The following is an 18267-nucleotide window of genomic DNA, read 5'->3' on the forward strand; positions in this document are numbered from 1 at the left end:
AAAACCCTAATCTAATTATGAAGTACCTCAATCATTAAACAAAAACCTAACCCTCAAACATCCTTTGATGTTAGAAAGCAAGGATTTGCATCAATGTCCGCAACCCTAAGCTCTAAACCCCAAACCAGTCCTCACAATGATAGCAAACACACTGACACATACACACATACACTGGACATTTATTTATTTATTTTACAAAATAAAAGTCAAATCTGCCTTTCAGGGGTTTTGATGACATTTTCTGCAGTCCATCTGTGATTCCAGTGCATTGTTTTTTTCTTTTTTTCTTTTCAGCTATCCCTATTGAGAGAGCGAGAGATATTGATGAGATTTAATGGAGGCCATGCAGTTGGCTTGGGGGGAAAGACATTTGAATAAAGCCTGGGAGATTATGCGAACAAGTAGCAATCACTGCGATTATTATCATCACAACTGCTGCTTTTGACTTCAGCCCTCGGTCACAGCAACACAGTCAGTCCTCTCTCTGCATGTGTGCATGATCTATTGCACTCTTCTATTGAGAGCCGCTAGTTGGATGTTAAACCCTTAACGTATCAGAACCATTCACTCCTGTACTGTTTTCTATTTTTGACTGATCTCTGTTGTTCCATCAATCCTGCTTTTATCTGTTTTCCACCACATCACCACAATCCAGACATTTTATCGACATTTATTTTAATGGAAAACACTGACATCAAAGAGGACAGCTAATCAATATCTTACCTCTGTATGGCTTATTGTCATTCGTGACTCCGGCAATCTGTTTCACTTGCTCTTCACACACTCCTTGCCCTCTAAGTCATTCTAAATCTTTTCTAAATCTCTCTGATTCTTAACACTTTTTTCATGTAACAAAAATCCTCCCCATTTCTCACCATCTTCAAACTCACATCCTGTCCATTACCAGGCATTCTCCAACATCTTACATGTCTGCACTTCATCCCCGCAGAACAAGTGGGTTTGCTGTTTCCTGTCATTCACATTGCCCCAACAGCCAGAGATGTTACTATTAATATTATGAAGCCATCAACTAAAATTTGGCATGCAAAGAAATCTTATTTTATCGTTAAAATTGGCTAACTTAGGAAACAAGTCAGGGGAGATCAAATTGAGTCTACTTTACGCTGCCAATATTTTTAACTACAGTAATTATTTCTAGAAAAAACACAGATGAGCAGCTGGGGAGCCATAAAAATGGATAAACAATGTATGATTTCTCCATAACCGAATACTTTTGATTGCTAGAATTTAAATTAGTTTCTCCTGTCAAACAAAATATATCTGCAAAGAATTTTTCTAATGTCTTCAAACAAAGAGGATGGGGGTCAGAAAAAAAATAGGCAATGGGTCACTAAGTTGCAGCTTCCGTTATGAAAATGATGCCTGTGAGCAAGCGCCAAAAACTGCAGTTCCTGGCATGGACACTTGACGCTCATTATAGAATCAAGTTAATTCTCATTGAATTAAAAATGGTCAAGAAAATTAACATTTTACATTGAAAATACTGCACTTCACATTTACACATGCATTGTACAGAAATAGATGATGAATATCAAGTGTGATAATTTATTACTCCAATTTTCTCCTTCTCTTCTGGTCCACAGTTCAATGAATTGAACTCTGCTCTTCATGCAGCCTGCTTTTCATTTTTGTCATACTCTTTAACATCTCTTCTTCTCAAAGGAAATAAATAGGAAGTGGCTGTCTCTTGTAGCTCTGCTCCCTATCTTACAATTGTAAATTTATTCTGTGATTATGAACACAATAGATATTGTGTTCGCTCTGTGAGTCTGCAGATGTAAAATTATGTCTGGCAGAACGGCGGACATGAGTGACATTTCTAAAGGCACCAGGCTTCAGTAGTTTTTATTATCTTTGGTCCCATTTGTGTACTCTTAACTTCTACTATCATGTGGATTGCTGCCTGTCTGTCAGAGAGGCTTCAATTTGTACGGCTGGAGGGGCCTGCTGTCTGAAGGAGTGGTTAGTAATCCTGCAGCACCACAGGGGGCAGTCCTGATTTGCACTATAACAGTGAATAACCCACCCACCTCTCTGATAACATTGCAAAAGAGATGATGGTTGACTTCTGGAAGAAAAAAATGTGACTAAACATCATAAGTTAGATGTTACAAACATTAGACAGCTACAGGTAACTGGAGGTTCAACTGCATAACAGATTGGACTAAAGGACCAACAGAGATGCTGTGTACAAAAAAGTGATTAGCAGACTCTACTTTCTGAGGAAGCTCAGATCCTTTGGTGTGTGCAGCAAGATGTTGGAAGGTACAAGTCTGTTGTATCGAGCATCAGTGAAAGAGATGCCAGCAGAATTCAATTCAATTCAATTCAATTTTATTTATATAGCGCCAAATCACAACAAAAGTCGCCTCAAGGCGCTTCATAGATACAGAGAAAAACCCAACAATCATATGACCCCCTATGAGCAAGCACTTTGGCGACAGTGGGAAGGAAAAACTCCCTTTTAACAGGAAGAAACCTCCGGCAGAACCAGGCTCAGGGAGGGGCGGGGCCATCTGCTGCGACCAGTTGGGGTGAGAGAAGGAAAACAGGATAAAGACATGCTGTGGAAGAGAGACAGAGATTAATAACAGATATGATTCAATGCAGAGAGGTCTATTAACACATAGTGAGTGAGAAAGGTGACTGGAAAGGAAAAACTCAATGCATCATGGGAATCCCCGGCAGCCTACATCTATTGCAGCATAACTAAGGGAGGATTCAGGGTCACCTGGTCCAGCCCTAACTATATGCTTTAGCAAAAAGGAAAGTTTTAAGCCTAATCTTAAAAGTAGAGATAGTGTCTGTCTCCCGAATCCAAACTGGAAACTGGTTCCACAGAAGAGGGGCCTGAAAACTGAAGGCTCTCCCTCCCATTCTACTTTTAAATACTCTAGGAACAACAAGTAGGCCTGCAGAGCGAGAGCGAAGTGCTCTAATAGGGTGATATGATACTACAAGGTCATTAAGATAAGATGGGGCCTGATTATTTAAGACCTTGTATGTGAGGAGCAGGATTTTGAATTCAATTCTGGATTTAACAGGAAGCCAATGAAGGGAAGCCAAAAAAGGAGAAATATGCTCTGTCTTTCTAGTCCCTGTAGAATCTACAAATTAATCCACAAGGCTGTAACCATCACTGGCCAGAATCTGGAGGCATTTGAGTCAGTGAGGGACAGGAGGTCACTGAGCAAACTGCTACACATCAAGAACAACCCATAGCACTCCACACGACAGAGGCGATAGAGCTCATCCATCCATCCAGTACAAATGTTCATTTGAACTCAAACATTAGCTGATCACTGTGACCCCCTTCGTTTTAGCCATAACCATGTGACAAGAACAGAAGGTTAAATTATTATCATATGTCATATTTGTTTAGATATTGAAGCTACAGTGCTGATATTTGACATTCACAATGTAAACTGCATCTTAATTGCTTGATGGATTCACACAAATGCCAAGTGCTAATTCTACTTTTGGACTGTTTTAAAACTGTACTGGCACCTCCAAAGGGTGACAGCATCACTTTAAGGCACTGGAGGCAGTTTGGTGCACTAAAAAAGTTCTAGCTATTTCTTAATGACTGACTATGTTGGATCTTTCAGTCCAGAACATGCTGGCCAGTTCTTATTCCTCAAGTGACATTTATCTCCCCTTCTTACTACTTCCATCTTCCACTCATCTATGCTGACCAGCTTATTTGCCCTTATCCCTATCCCCCATGGCACAATCATAATTGGATGAGCAGCAGGACACCATCGAGACTATGTGCGCTTGCGTGTGTGTGTGTGCATGTCACATATAACGGTCAATTTTTATTTGGATTAAGATGCCTAAAAGATTTTTGACGACATAAGGATTCCAGCGTGGATGCTTGTAAACCCCATTTAATACCCTCAGTGTGATATGTTTACATTAGAGCCCTAGATAATGTTGATATCACGCCAAAAACCACATTTTACCCTTGGCATTTTTAGTTGACTCATCTGTTTATGTAAATAAAGTCAGCAGTCCGTTTACCCCACAAGGAAATGCTGTCTGATCCTATAAGAACACAAAAGGCATTGCATACCACGTGCCTGTCAGTATTGGAAAGCGAGCTTTTAAATGAGTGATTAAAGAAATAATGGACCAAGTTGGAAAACACACCAATTTTCTTGCTGAGAGTTAGATGAGAAGATCAGTCCTTCTTTTATCTGTCCAGTACCTAAGAAGCTAGATCCAGTGGCCTTTTAGTTCAGCTTTAAATTTGGAATTAATTAAAATTCTCATATTGTTTGTTATATGTCCTTTAAAATCCCCTGAAAGTTATTTGGCCAAAAAATAGCCCAAATTATCCTAGCTATAGAGCTCATTTACTTTGGTGGTCGAATGTTTACAGACACGTGTCATGTAAATTAATGTAATAGTAATTTTGGTGTTGTGATGAAGGTTTTACAGTGTCTCACAGTATCTTACAGGTCAATTAACCTCTTGTTGATGTGCTCATGATTGAATACAACCAGTAGTTTTTGTTTGCCAGCATAAAAAGGATTTATTTGACAGTAGTCATTGGACTGACCAACATTCAGAACATCGAGAAAGTCCAAAAAATTCATTAAAGATCTAATAAGGAGAACTGTAGATTTGCACAAGTTAGGATGGTTTTTTTGGTGTCATTTCTAAACAACTGCAGATGTTGAGGTCAAAAATGCACATTATACAGATGTGTCACCATGTCGCCATGGTGTGATTGATTGACCTAAACTGTCACCAATGAGAGGAAACTGGTTAGGATGATCAGGAACCACTAAAATTCAAGCCTGTCATAAACTGAAAACTGCTGGGACATCACTGTCATTGTCCACAGTGAAGGAAGTTTTACATCGTTTTGGACTGAGAGAGTATCAACCAAAAAAGAAGGTCCTTCAAAAGTGATATCTTCAAACTCAAACTGAAATTTGTGGCTGCTTACAAGACAAATGGCTTCTGGACAAAAGTTTCATGGTCAGACGAGACAAAGACTGAGCTATTTGACCACAATGACAAGACATATGGTTGGAGGAGTAAGGATGAGGCTTGCATATCTAAGAACATTGTACCAACTGTCAAGCATGGCGTTGTAGCTGTGTGGATGGAATAATGGTGAAGAAGAAGAACTACCTCCAAATTCTTCAATTTTATCTTAAATCAACAATTAGATAGTTAAAACTTCACACAGAACTGGGTGTTCCAGCAGGACAATGATCATAAACACATCAAAACTGGTTTTGGGATGGATAAAGGAGGCTAACATCAAACTTCTGGAGTGGCATCCCCAAAGCACGGATCTCAGCTCTATTGAATATTTGTGGACTGCGCTTTAAAGCCAGGTCCATGACAGGCATGCAATCAAATAGCAGCCAGAATTATGCCAGAAGGTTATTAATGGCTACCACAAGAGTCTGGAGAAAATGCATATTGCTAAGGGACATTTAACCAAATATTAGTGGGGGTGTATGTGTATATTTGAGCCTGTATGCATAATTTTGATCCCTGTGTGGTTTAGAGAAATCCTAAATAAATTCAAAATCTAATTCTTGGTTTTTAAATTCGTTAAAGATGTATGTCTGACCACAACTGTATATTCTCTTTTATTTATTGTCAAATGTTTTAGTAAAGAGTCCCTGAAGTTGTCACAACTGATAGTCAAAGGTTGACTCAAATAGGGGACTGTAGAGTAAACGTTCACAGGTTTACGTGCAACAAAACAGTTCAAACATCCAATGGAGAAGCTTTCATGCAGTGAGGTTCAAGGCCGGGCGAAGCAGGTAAGTTCACTGTTTCCTTTTCTCCACAGGATTCTCTGCAGATTATCTCTTTTTTTTCCACACCAGAGAGATGGGTGAGCAAAGAGCACAGGAAGCAAACACAAGGGCTAAACTGCTGAACATGAGGAGTCAGCCTTTCACCAACACCACAGGGTTAGTTCAACAACTGGAACTGAAACAATTTCTCCATCTTAAGCAGCACATAGTGACGGGTGATTACAAACAGGTGAGATGATTCCCTCTTGTTGCATAGAACCAGAAGGTGGGAACCAAGGTACTGAACCTGCCCCCTGAAATGCAAGGTTAATGAACAGACACGCACAGACACACACACCCTGACAGGAAAGAGATATACAATGTTGTGAGCCAGCACAGCAGGACGGGACTATGACAAAGTGTGAATTTATTATAAACATATTCTATTATGTCGACTAGCCACAATGTTTTCTGCTCCAGAATGCTTTACTTTAGGGGTCACCTAGGACAGGAAGGCTTATCGGGTAAGCCTCTTTTGGCAAAATCTGCGTGCCCTTTAACATATTATCAGTTTTTGCCTTTAACCTCACTGAAAATCAGTTTTTACTTTCCTGTTCATCTGTGTTCGTAAATTTAGTCGCCCACTCTTTTCTAAAACCTGGAGATTATTTTTTTTCCTTTAGCTCATTCAGTCCCTCTCACCTAATCTCTTCTTTTCATACACACATACATGCAGAGAAAGAGTCCAAGGTACCACTTGTTAGTTTCCCTTCATCTCAACAGCCAGCTGCATGAAATCTCTTCACCCACTGTTCCATTTTAATCTGTAATACACCATTTTAAAGTAATCTTCCTTTTATTTGCCCTGTTTGTGAGGAGTACAGAGGGTGGGCAGATGCTTTTTTTCTGGTAACACCATTAGATGAAGACACACAGCCATCATGTAGTGATTAAGCAGTGTCAGCTGTTTCATTCACTGCCATCCTTCAAGTCAGTACCTCATTAGTGTTTCAACAAAAGGTGGTAATATAAGTACACAAACAGCTGAAAGCTGTGTAATAGTCTACCCACCTACACATCTCTGACAAAGGAGAAAATTACTTTATAAACAGTCAACCATCAATACTGCAATTTTCTTAAAATCATTATCACGCACAATCTACACTCTTTAACCAACTAAACCCTCAGTTTCCTAACTTATTCTCAGGCATCACTCCTGCTCTGCCTATCCTGATGTGTTTTTTATTTAAGATAAAAAGCTTTTGTCCACTTGTTCTGCTTCAGTCATTTGATTGCAAGATAATGTAACCATCTTTCTGAGATAATTCCAAACCACAGACGCCGAGCAAACTATAATTTTCTCAGCACCAATAATTTCACTGTTGTGCAAAAACATGGCATTGTTCAGCTGTATTGTGTGTCCAGTCATAAGAATAATTATTGCTTCTTGTACTTTTGTGGCAAAAACACGTGTTTTATTCCGCAAACAACTTAGGAGCAGCATGATCCAAAGATGGGAAATGCTATAAAATGACATTTCCGTCACTGCCTCTGCTTCATTTTACTGTTATCAAATGGCTGATAAGCGTCTGAAATGTACTGACCACTTAGGAACTATTAAAAGTACGTTTTGGGGCTTTTTTTTTGTTTGTTTTTGTTTTTTGTTACCAGCCCTCATGTGAAAGACACTTGTAAGTTTAAGTAGTTCAGCAAATTATGAGCTCTTCTCACATATTTCAGCAGTGGTCTTAATTTTTGCAATGCACTACCAGCATATATTTATGTTGTGCTAAGATGGTTTATATTATTATTTTATGAAACCGTCCATTTTCTTATTTGCTTGTCCAATTTACTGTAATAATTATTGGGTGAGAGTAAGCCATAACCAAGGTTTAGTGGGCGGTCCAGATTTTTTTTTTCCTAAATCTGGACCTGAAGCAAAATCATAATTTTTCCCTAAATTATGATTATCAATTAATATTCAGTTCTTGTGCCTAAACCATTGCTCATGAGTTCTGCATCAACCTAATCCCTGAAACACAAACTAATCTGAATCACTGTAGGGTGGCAACAATTTTGTGGAATTCCATAAAAGCCATCTAGCAACACTCATTTTTTACTGTCTTGTTTTGAAAAATATTTTAGTGAGGTTCAGATGTCTGGGACCTCACAGGTAGTTATGTGGATGTGAAAATGGGGTGGGATACCATAGAAAGATCTTTAATCTGCTGTTATTCTGTTGTTAAAAGACTGAGAGGAGGTTAAGGTAGACGCACAGGCATTTTCCTCCTCTATTCACATCCTGTCGTTCTGTCAGCTGCTGCTGCAGTTGCAAAGATATTTACAAAGTCTCCTTTTGTCATATTTAATTAAAACAGGTAGACTCAAATGCAGACACAGAACAACTGACACAAGTTGAAGAATTTCTTACTAAAAGACAGCAGAGTGGAGGGCAGATAAGTGAGCATTTCAAGTCCTCCTCGGAGTGATAGTTTGGATCTAGAAACTCAGTTTGTCTGAGCAGGCCAAGGAAAACTGTCCAACACATTGAAAGGAAACCAAGAGAAGCAATGGAGACTCCAAATTGAGGACATAAGGTAAACAAGAACCAAAAAGCAAGATGAGCCTAATTTACTGAAGCTGTACAATCTCGCACAGAATAGAGGGGAGAACAAGTCCTTCAATACACTGCAGCTGATGAGGGAACAGAGAACAGGTGAAACACTGTTAGCAGCTAATTGAAAGCCACACCCCCAGGAAGACCACACTAAAGCGGGGAAACTTGCCACTCTTGGTGCATTGTATTTGAATCAAAAGTCAGACTTTCTGAATTCCCAGTCGGAATTGTCACTTGATATGGTTGATCTTAACATACTGCTTAACAGGTTAGAGCAATGGGTGGGCCTCTCAGGAACTGTGCTTATTTGGTTTAAATCTTATTTAAATCTTATGAGTTGTTCGCACTAAAGTAAAAACCATCATCACTTCATGCGGAGACCCCTTTGGCGCCAGCTGCGGCCTCAAGGCTGGAGCTGAACAAAACACCCTGATAACGACTGTGTTTAGACTGTTCCCCCCATTCCATGCAAGGCCACCTGGGTTGGCTGGAAGACTGTTTACTTAGCCTGGCGGGGCGAAGGACACTGTCTCAGCTGAACTCTGGACACACACACACACACACACACACATACACTGATATGCACACACTGATCCCCCCTCCCTTTCCAAACGCCTTCGATGCTTGTGCCCTACTGGGGAAGATGGCAGTCGACTGGACCAGCGCAGACATGCTGCAGGACCGGATGTGCTGTCTACACCGGCTCTCTCTTACCCTTTACCCGCCCCTGTTGCTTGTCTTGTCTTTCTATGGTGTATTGATAGTCATGTGCTTTTTGTGCTGAGGTGTTTTTTCTGTTATCAAACTGTTCTCCCACTAGGAGCTCAGTCTGAGTGGAGTTTTTTTTCTCCTCCTCTTACCTCATGTTATGTATTTGCGTTGTTTTTTTTCCTATCAGCCTACCTTTCTGACATGTCTCCCCAATGTGATGTTTGTGTAAAGTTGGTCAGAAGGTTCCTTTGTAAGTGCGCATGCGCCATTAGCGTGCTGCCTGCTGTAACCCTAATTTCCTTCGGGATTAATAAAGTATTCTGATTCTGATTCTGATTTGACAAATCGAGATTATTTTGTATCACTCTGCAACGACAGTATAATTCTGACCAAAGAAAGGTTTCGTGTGGTGTCCTCTAGAGTTCTGCTCTTGAACACCTCTGTTTAATATTTATATACTTCCTTTAGCTCAGATTATGGAGCATTATAATATCTTGTACCGTAGTTATGCTGATGATACTCAGCAGTATATTTCAGTGTCACCTTATAACTCTAGTCTTTTAGACTAACTAGGTTGATGTATTTAACAAATTAGAGTATGGATGAACCAGAATTTTCATCAGCTCAATGCTGAGAAAACAGCAGTAAAAGTTTTAGTAATAGTTTTGGCCACAAAAATGCAAGGCTTGAAGTTATTTCCCAAATTTAGTTAATGAATCTCAAAACTACAGATCAAGTTAAAAATATGGTTAGCCATATAAAGACCATTACTAAATCAGCCTATTACCATCTTAAAAGTATTGCAAGAACTAAGGGTCATGTGGTAAAGAAAGATAGTGAAAATCTTACACATGTGTTTTTCAGTAGGTTAGATTATTGTAATAGTTTAGAGTTTTTACTGATCTTAATAAAAAAAAATATTAATCAGTTGCAGCTTATTCAAAATGCTGCTGTTAGGGTCCTGGCCAACTCCAGGAAAATATTATTTTTCACCAATTTTGAAATTGTTGCTTAGTAATTATTTTAAATCAGGATTAAAAACTTTTTTATTTTCTGTAGCTTTTCCATGAAATATGAATTTTATTGTAATTATTGTATTTTTGTTTTGTTTGTTCTAATGCTTTTCTCTTTCTGTCTTTGTAAAGCACATCGAACTGCTTTTAAAGGAAGCAATTTAAGGGTGTTATATACATAAATCTGACTTTGACTTTGGAACACTATCTTAAGTGTGGCGAATCAGACTTGGCAAGTCGGAGCAGCCCCACCAACCCCAACGTCACAATTCAAGATAAGGGCAGTACACATAAACAGCAGTGAAACTTTAAAATTTGTAATTTGCGCTGTCACTGGCTAAATGCGCCACACACAGCATACTGACCAGAGTCTACCCATGAACATGCAACAGTGTTCTGAAGTGCAGAAAAAACAGGTACCAGGTGATGCATGAATGGCTCTATCTTGCTAAGGAACAAAGTTTTCCTTGCTTTTCCGACTTGGAACGTGCCCAGTTGGGGAGCGTTTCTGAGTTCCAACATCCAACTGTCGAGGTAAATAAAACGCAGCATCTCCCACATGCATATAGCAAGGAAAAGAGGGAATGAGAGAGGGAGCAGGGGAAGATAAAGGGGGTGGGGGTCAAATGGAGAATGGCAGTAAAGGATGTAAAGAGCAGCATATCTATAAAAGGAGGTAGCAGCAGTTATGGTGGCATAAATCAAGGGTTTATTTGTCAGGAGAATATCATTCATGTCCTTTTTTGGGAACTTTGTATTTATTTCACTCTGTTTTCTGTCCTGTGAGTTCAGATTTTGGATGAAAATGGAAGCTGCTGGGCTTGTCTTTGCAACCTTTGTTGTGGCTAACTCTCATTTCTCCCACATTATGATTTATGGCATGTGGGACTATTCATTTTGTTGCAAAGACAGATGAAATGCCAACTAGCCAAGTGTTTAGCAAAAATTTCCCCCAGGAGTTTAGATATCTAAAGATATCGCTGCTTCAAAAGCATCCAAGAAAATCTATTAATACAATATTAAATTTACCCAAAGCATAGCATCAGCAAAACAGAGGTTTTACTAAGCGTGCAATGAAACTAAGGCTACGGCATGAGCACTTGTGGACACTGACCCTTGATTAAATGCGATTGTTCTCCTAGTTTACAGTAGGTAAGAATTCCAGCCTTTATAAGAGCATCTCTGGGAATTGTAAACTGGTAGGAGACACTAATCCTTCGCTCCCATTTTAATAGGTTTCATTTGGGGTTTTTTTTGTTTTCTTTACACATGACTATAGCTGTTGCATAGATTTATGTTGTGTACACCACATTTAATTATATCAGTTTCACATGATGAATGCTTATGAGCATTATGACACCCATCAGGCAGAACTGACCCACAGCTGACTCCAAGACTTAATAGATCCTTTTCAACACTAATACAATACTGCTACTAATAATTATAATAATAGTCCATGAACACTAATAGATTCTTTAGTTGATAAAACTAAAAAAAGAATAAATCCAGTGACATCATTTTACAGGTGCAGAAGAAACAGATGTTTTACACATAAATGTTATTATCACCTCTCGTTTTCATCTTTGCCTTTTTAAATATCCCCACACCTCTTTTCTTCTTCTCTCAACCTGAAAGCACACCTGTTGTTTGCTTGTTGCTATAAGTGAGAAAAAGGATTGCTTTCTAAATCACAAATGCACAACATTCACCATAGGAAATATCAGACTGTGTGGTCTCTGTCAATACATCAAACGTGTGAGTGTGTAGGTGTTTTTATAGGGAATATTGATGTCTGCGTCTGTGTCACACAGAGATGTGGACGGTTTTAGCTCAGGATTAATGGCAATTCTGATAAAATGCACAGATCCCATCTTGCCATTCTGCTGGTAATCCCTGGTCTTCCTAATCCCCTGTGACAACCCTGCTGGTGAGCTCAGAGACGTTAGTAACACTTAGTAACAAGTGCATTCCCAACTCTTTATCAGTCTTCTTTGAGTGCTCGTCCCATTATATATATATTTTCATACATTTCCACACATACCTACAACTCAAATCCATGCAAAATTACAAACCATGGCAAAAACAAGCATCTATATTAAAGATATAAAATTGAACTTCAATAATGTAACAGCTAAAAAAAAGAAACACAAATATGGGTCATGTAACAGACAGGTTGGAGACTTGCCTGTTTCTCGTCTCTTTTACATTATTCACTTCTCTGTTTTTTTTTTTAACAATCTAATGTAACATGAGAGAGTATAGTATCTTATATTTCCCCTTACAATACCCATGACAATCAAATGCACTATAACTCAAGTCATTACTACATTACTTTATAGGTTCTCAGTAGTTATGACTCAGACCACATCCCTCTTTGACCGTTATTTTGATCTTAACTGCACACCTGTCAAAGCCGTGTGGGTATCTTGGATGCTTCTGACATTAAATCTTTCCACAGGCAGACATATAAGTATCTGTCAGAGGACTCAAAACCACCTTTGTGATAATTCCCAGGAACACATTTGGCATCACTGACATACAGCACTCTGCAAAGGTCTTGAGCAATGACTCATTTCTTTATATTTTGCTTCCAAAGAGCTTGACTTTCTTGGAATTTTGACTGTCGTCTTGAGCAACAGTTCTCCAGGCTTTCTGAAGGTCGTTTGAAGTTTTTCTTTGGGAGTGTTTTTTGATTAATTTAGTCTAATAAATGCATTTTGGTGCCTTTCAACACAAAGCAATAAGAACACTATTAGAAATAGAAATAATAAACATGTCAAACATATAGACCATATAAAAGAAGGATAAGAATAGATGACATTTTTTTGATCATTTTGAAAGGGTTATGCTATCAAAAAAACTTTTATCTTTAAATAGGCTTATTTAAAATGAATATAAAGGTTTGTAAAAGTCCCAGAAAGTGTTCTGCATTCTTTGAGGATCATATACTGTATTCCCACTTAAGTCTTTAACAGGACATGTAGTTGTTTCTTCTTTATTTATTTTTAACTGGTTAGTTAGAAATCAACCTGATTTGTTACTGTGTTCAAGATTTTGCAAGCGAAGTCTTTGTACTAAGAATACATTTTTTTTAAATCAATAATTCAGTTAATCTAGTTTTGCTTTATGTATTTTGCTCAGCATTCCAGCAAGGAGCCATAGGCTAAGGATTTAATGGTTTCCTCTAATTCCTGAATACGTTTTGTTTTTCTTTTTTTCTTACGTGATGAGACTGAAATTATTTGTGGAATTACCTTCTTATTTCACAGCTTTCCCTGGCTCTCAGAGAGCAGATGCTGATGTTCCAGGCTAAATATATATTATAGTCTAAATATAAAGTCCATTCTTTTAACAAATATTTACTAAAGTCTCCAGTTTTTACTTGGCGTAATGACCTTCTTATTTCCTAGAGCTAAAGACACAAGACCATAATCTTTAACAGCTATAGGGTGCATCTCAGTGTCTGAAATGTCACTCAGCAGTGAACTGCTGACTAGGAAATAATCCAGATGTACTGCTTAACTATATTTGTGGACTGACAATTGCAGTGAGTTCCTGTTGTATTGATCCTGTTCTGTAATAAAATAACATCGTGGTAGAATGAGTTGTCATCAACATTTGGGTTATATACATGACATGACTAAAGATATTTCTTTAGAAAGCTACCCTCTGGGTGTATAACTGTGTTAAGTACTGTGAAATTAACACTTTTATGTATTAATAGTAGTTAGGAAACGCGGGTGTTTAAAGTTCAGCTGTAGCTGTGGCAGGTCTATGAGTATCTTGTAGTAAGACAACATCTGCCTGTAGTTTTTTAAGCTGGTTAAATGTCTCTTAACCTCTTCTCTCTGGAGCCAGCACCATGTGGATTCCATGTAATAAAGTGCCCATAGTTGTGTGTGTAGTTAACGTTGAAGTGAAGTGAATAAGTGAATCCATTCGCTTCTGCTTATCGTTTTCAGGGTCACGAGGGGCGCTGAAGTGTATCCCAGCTGTCATAGGGTGAGAGGCGGGGTACACCCTGGATAGGTCACACAGAGATAGACAACCATTCGCGCTCACATTCACACGTATGGGCAATTTGGATTAATCAATTAACCTATCCCCACAAACTGCATGTCTTTGGACAGTGGAAGGAAGCCGGAGTACCCAGGGAGAACCCACGCAAACATGGGGAGAACATGCAAACTCCACACAGAAAGACCCTGGCCTGATGGTGAAATTGAACTCAGGACCTTCTTGCTGTGCGGCAACAGTGCTAACCACCATGCCACCGTGCTGCCCTGTAACCATGTGGAATAAAATACATGTTAGAGAATTTTGGATCAATACGATTGTCCTTGTGCAAGATGATTAGATCTTTAGCACGAATGCCCACCTCTGTTTTCTACACATACACACACACATCACATGCTGATAGACACACACATCACATGTTCACCGTTGCAGACACACATGACACATGTTTACATGTGAGTGTTTTATCTGTCGCACGATTAATGAGATATTTGTATAAACAGTGAGTTAATAAAAGAACTGCGAGAGGGAGCCAGAGTTGGAGTCCTCTGAGGTTCAGTGCAGAGCACACAGCTCTGAGATTCTGACTGGGCTCCCCTTGCGCAAGTTAAAACTGATTGATCTCTGTTCATCTTGCTTTGTTCACGGGAATAAGTCTCTGAGTCGGCGAGGTCTACAAGTATAGACCTAGCAATACACTTCTTAAAGAATGTGCCTAATGATGACAGTACTGCAAGGGGTGAATATATCTAATGACTTTTTACTGAACTGTGGCATATTTGTGGCTGTTATAAACCCAGTAAAAAAGAATAATGATAACGTATCACAAATTAATATTTCCATCCCACCTGTTGTCTTCTCCACTCTCTCTCATGATAATATTTTGCCACATCCTCTTAAACACACTGCAAACTTTTAGGTTTTGCATATGTTTGACTAATAAGACATTAGAAATGAAATGAAATTAAAAGAAATAAAGACACAAAGCTTTTTTAAAAAATGTTTTTATCAGGGAATACTATCATGAAATGAACTGTAGCAGTTATTACCAAAAGTCTGTAATTAAACTGTGCCTGTGTCAGTAAATGATTATGTGTTTTTATGGTGTCTTGTTTTCCCTTTTTGTAAAAAAAAAAAAAAAAAAAAAAAAAAGTTTACGATCAAATTTTGATCAATAGTATGTGGTGTACAGAATACTGTACACAGGCTTTATAATACTTTATTATAATAATAACAGGACAGAATAATAGAATAATATGAAAAATTATGTTCGACAGCTCAGATTTTTGTTCATCAGACTTGAACTGTCTGCCTTTCCCACTTGTCTTTTGTGCATAGTCTTACAGCTTATCTGCCTCAGATGTTGCAAATGCCAGCTTGCCTATGGCTATATCCCTCTCATGTCTGACATTAGACCACCGCTGTGATTCTGCTTTGTTTCACTCATTCTAAATATCCGTGCATTTTTCGCAGCAAAGTCTCGAGTATTTGTGCCTGCAGCCCTGTTACAGTAATGGTAGCTCCTTTCATCCAGTTGTGTCAGTCAGCAAAAGCCACACTAACAAAGCTCTGCAACAGCACAACAAAAGGAAATGCAGGTACAATTAATGCTGTCACTCATTCATGAAGCAATTAATTTCGAGTCAAGAGCGTGCTCTTGTGCTTATTTACTCTTTTTCTACACCCCGTTTAACAGACACTCAATAATGTCTTTAATTACAAGTATGAAAATCTTAATTTGTGTTATCACTGAGGAGTGCCACATCACTGTAATTTGCCCATCTATGAAATGTCACTAATGTGCACGCCACTTGTTTAGTTCATAGTTGGGCCCTGGCTTACTTTGACATGCACTATGCTTCTGTGGCTTAACAAGAAAGCAGAAGCACCCCAGCAGAATAACATGCCCTGCCAAAACACAAAAACAAAACAAAAAGAGTCTGAGGTGTTGACATGGCTGCAGCCTCCCACATCCCACTCCGACCAACATCCACAGTAGCACCAAAACAAAGCTGATCCGGAGGCATCAGCCTACAACCCACAGGACCCAGTGGACGTGATGACAGACAGCTTTGCCTGCAGCCTATATGATAACGTTCATCTAAAGCAAACCAGAATGATGACAGCGATAAACAACCATAATAGGTTTTTATGCAATATATTGGAATGATGATGCTTGACACTGCAGTTGGACACTAAAGTTCATTCATGCAGTTTTAAAAATGTCTCCAGATATTTACTGATTGGTGGTGCTCTTGTTTCTTCTAATGAAACAATGTTTTCCACAGTTCCTGTTATGCTATTAGATGAGATGTTGTTTTATAATCTCATTGCTTTTAGGAAATTTGCCACTTCAGCCTGCTCTCACTCCCACATGTTGTGTATATTGTAATGCACTGAGGAGAGCATTATGTATAGGGATGGGTATTGATAAGATTTTCACGATTCTGATTCCATTTTCGATTCTGTTTAACGATTCGATTCTTTATCGATTCTCTTATCGATTCTTTTTTAAAAAAGGAGAACACTAAGGTCGAACAGCTTAGAACTTTGTTTTATATCTTCTCTTCGAACAAGATAGAAATTTAGGAGTAACATGGCCTTACAAACCCGACAGTGAGATCTTAAGAGATCCACAGCCTACGGCTCTTCAATGGGGTGTCACAGGGTCCCCAGGAAAAAAAATTGTAAATGTAAAATAATAAAATAAATATTCTTCTGTAGCAATAACAAAGTATAACATAAATTATTCTGTAGCAATTACACAAGAATATCCAGTAATGTCCCTGCCTACAATTAAACACATTCACTTACCGAAAATCGGGGGCATCTGCTGTGGCAAATAGGTGCAAGCCTTTGACCACAAACTTAGTCACTGTTCGGTGACATTCGTCTATTCTGGCCTGAAAGGAGACGCTACCGGTAGACTGCAGCGAGAACTGCCAGCATCTGAGCCAGACTCTGTCTGTTTCTCTCATCATGGTCACCTAAATGCACAGTAATGACAGGTTTTGTGATAAGGCAGATCGCGCTAACATAATATGCACTGTTGTTGATTATTTACCTGCCGCATTGACGGGAGAGGACGTGCAAACGTTACCGCTGCTGCTGGGTTGAGATTCACGAGTCCGGAGCGGAATTAAAAACACGACATTCATTTAAGGTTATCGCGTGTCTTTTGCATATTCGTAGTGTTTCCTCCCTTAAATGAAATATCTACTTTGCAAGTAGCCCCGTTGTCATCCGTTCTCGTAAAGTATAACCAAACTTTTGAGCGGTTGAGCCGCTTAGGTACCGTGTTTCCTGCCAGGTAAATGACGCTCCGCAACGTGGTGACGTCATTCGGGACGACTGGAATCGATAAGGGAATCGTTTGCAAAAATGGCAAACAATTCCAAGGAATTGAAACAGTGGGAACCGGTTCTCAACAAGAACCGGGTTTCGATACCCATCCCTAATTATGTAGCATCACTTTGTGTCCAGGGCAGATTGACAGGGTTCAATCTGTCAGCATCTGAAGGAGATGCGAGTCCCTGCGTAAAAATGCTCTTGTTAGTATTGTCACCAACGCATAACCATTGGATATATATATATAGGGATATATGAGGTGCTCAACTTGGATACACTTTGAGTGCTCACAATAATTTTAGGTGAGAACAAACAGTCTGGAGACAGTTTTTAAAAATGTATCTTTAATCTGTTTAATGTTTTTTTTTAAAACACCCACAGATGGAGAATCAATACATAACTATTTTATTTTAAGATAGACTGGTTCTTATATAATGCTAATCTACTTGACCTGATCACTCAAAGCGCTTTATACAAATTGCCTTCACCCATTCACACCCATTTATACAAGCACTTTTTCTATGTAACTGCGTCCTGTCTAACACCGATACACATTCATATTCAAGTGGATGCATCGGACAGCAACTTGGGGTTAATATGCTGCCCGAAGATACTTTATCATGCAGCCTGGAACAGCCAGGGATCCAGGAAACTACCAACCTTCTAATCAGTAGATGACCTGCTCTTTCTCCTAAGATACAGCTGAGGCAGTAAGCAACAGTGTTTGCCTAGTTTGTCATGTTTCCTAAACTGTAATTGTATGAAAGAGAAG

General features: G+C 38.9%; 1 long non-coding RNA gene across 1 annotated transcript; it reads right to left on the minus strand.

Annotated features, from left to right (window-relative positions):
• Positions 1 to 344: 344 nt before the first annotated feature.
• Positions 345 to 17596, minus strand: LOC146381380 (uncharacterized). Its single transcript, XR_014801065.1, has 3 exons — positions 17212 to 17596; positions 16962 to 17134; positions 345 to 2585 (listed from the first exon to the last, which is right to left on the minus strand). It is a non-coding gene; the product is annotated as an uncharacterized LOC146381380 (long non-coding RNA).
• Between the last annotated feature and the right edge of the window lie 671 nt (positions 17597 to 18267).

This window comes from Perissodus microlepis, chromosome 8 (assembly GCF_051167445.1).
Source record: "Perissodus microlepis isolate ML-2025 ecotype Zambia chromosome 8, ASM5116744v1, whole genome shotgun sequence".
Classification (NCBI taxonomy): domain Eukaryota; kingdom Metazoa; phylum Chordata; class Actinopteri; order Cichliformes; family Cichlidae; genus Perissodus; species Perissodus microlepis.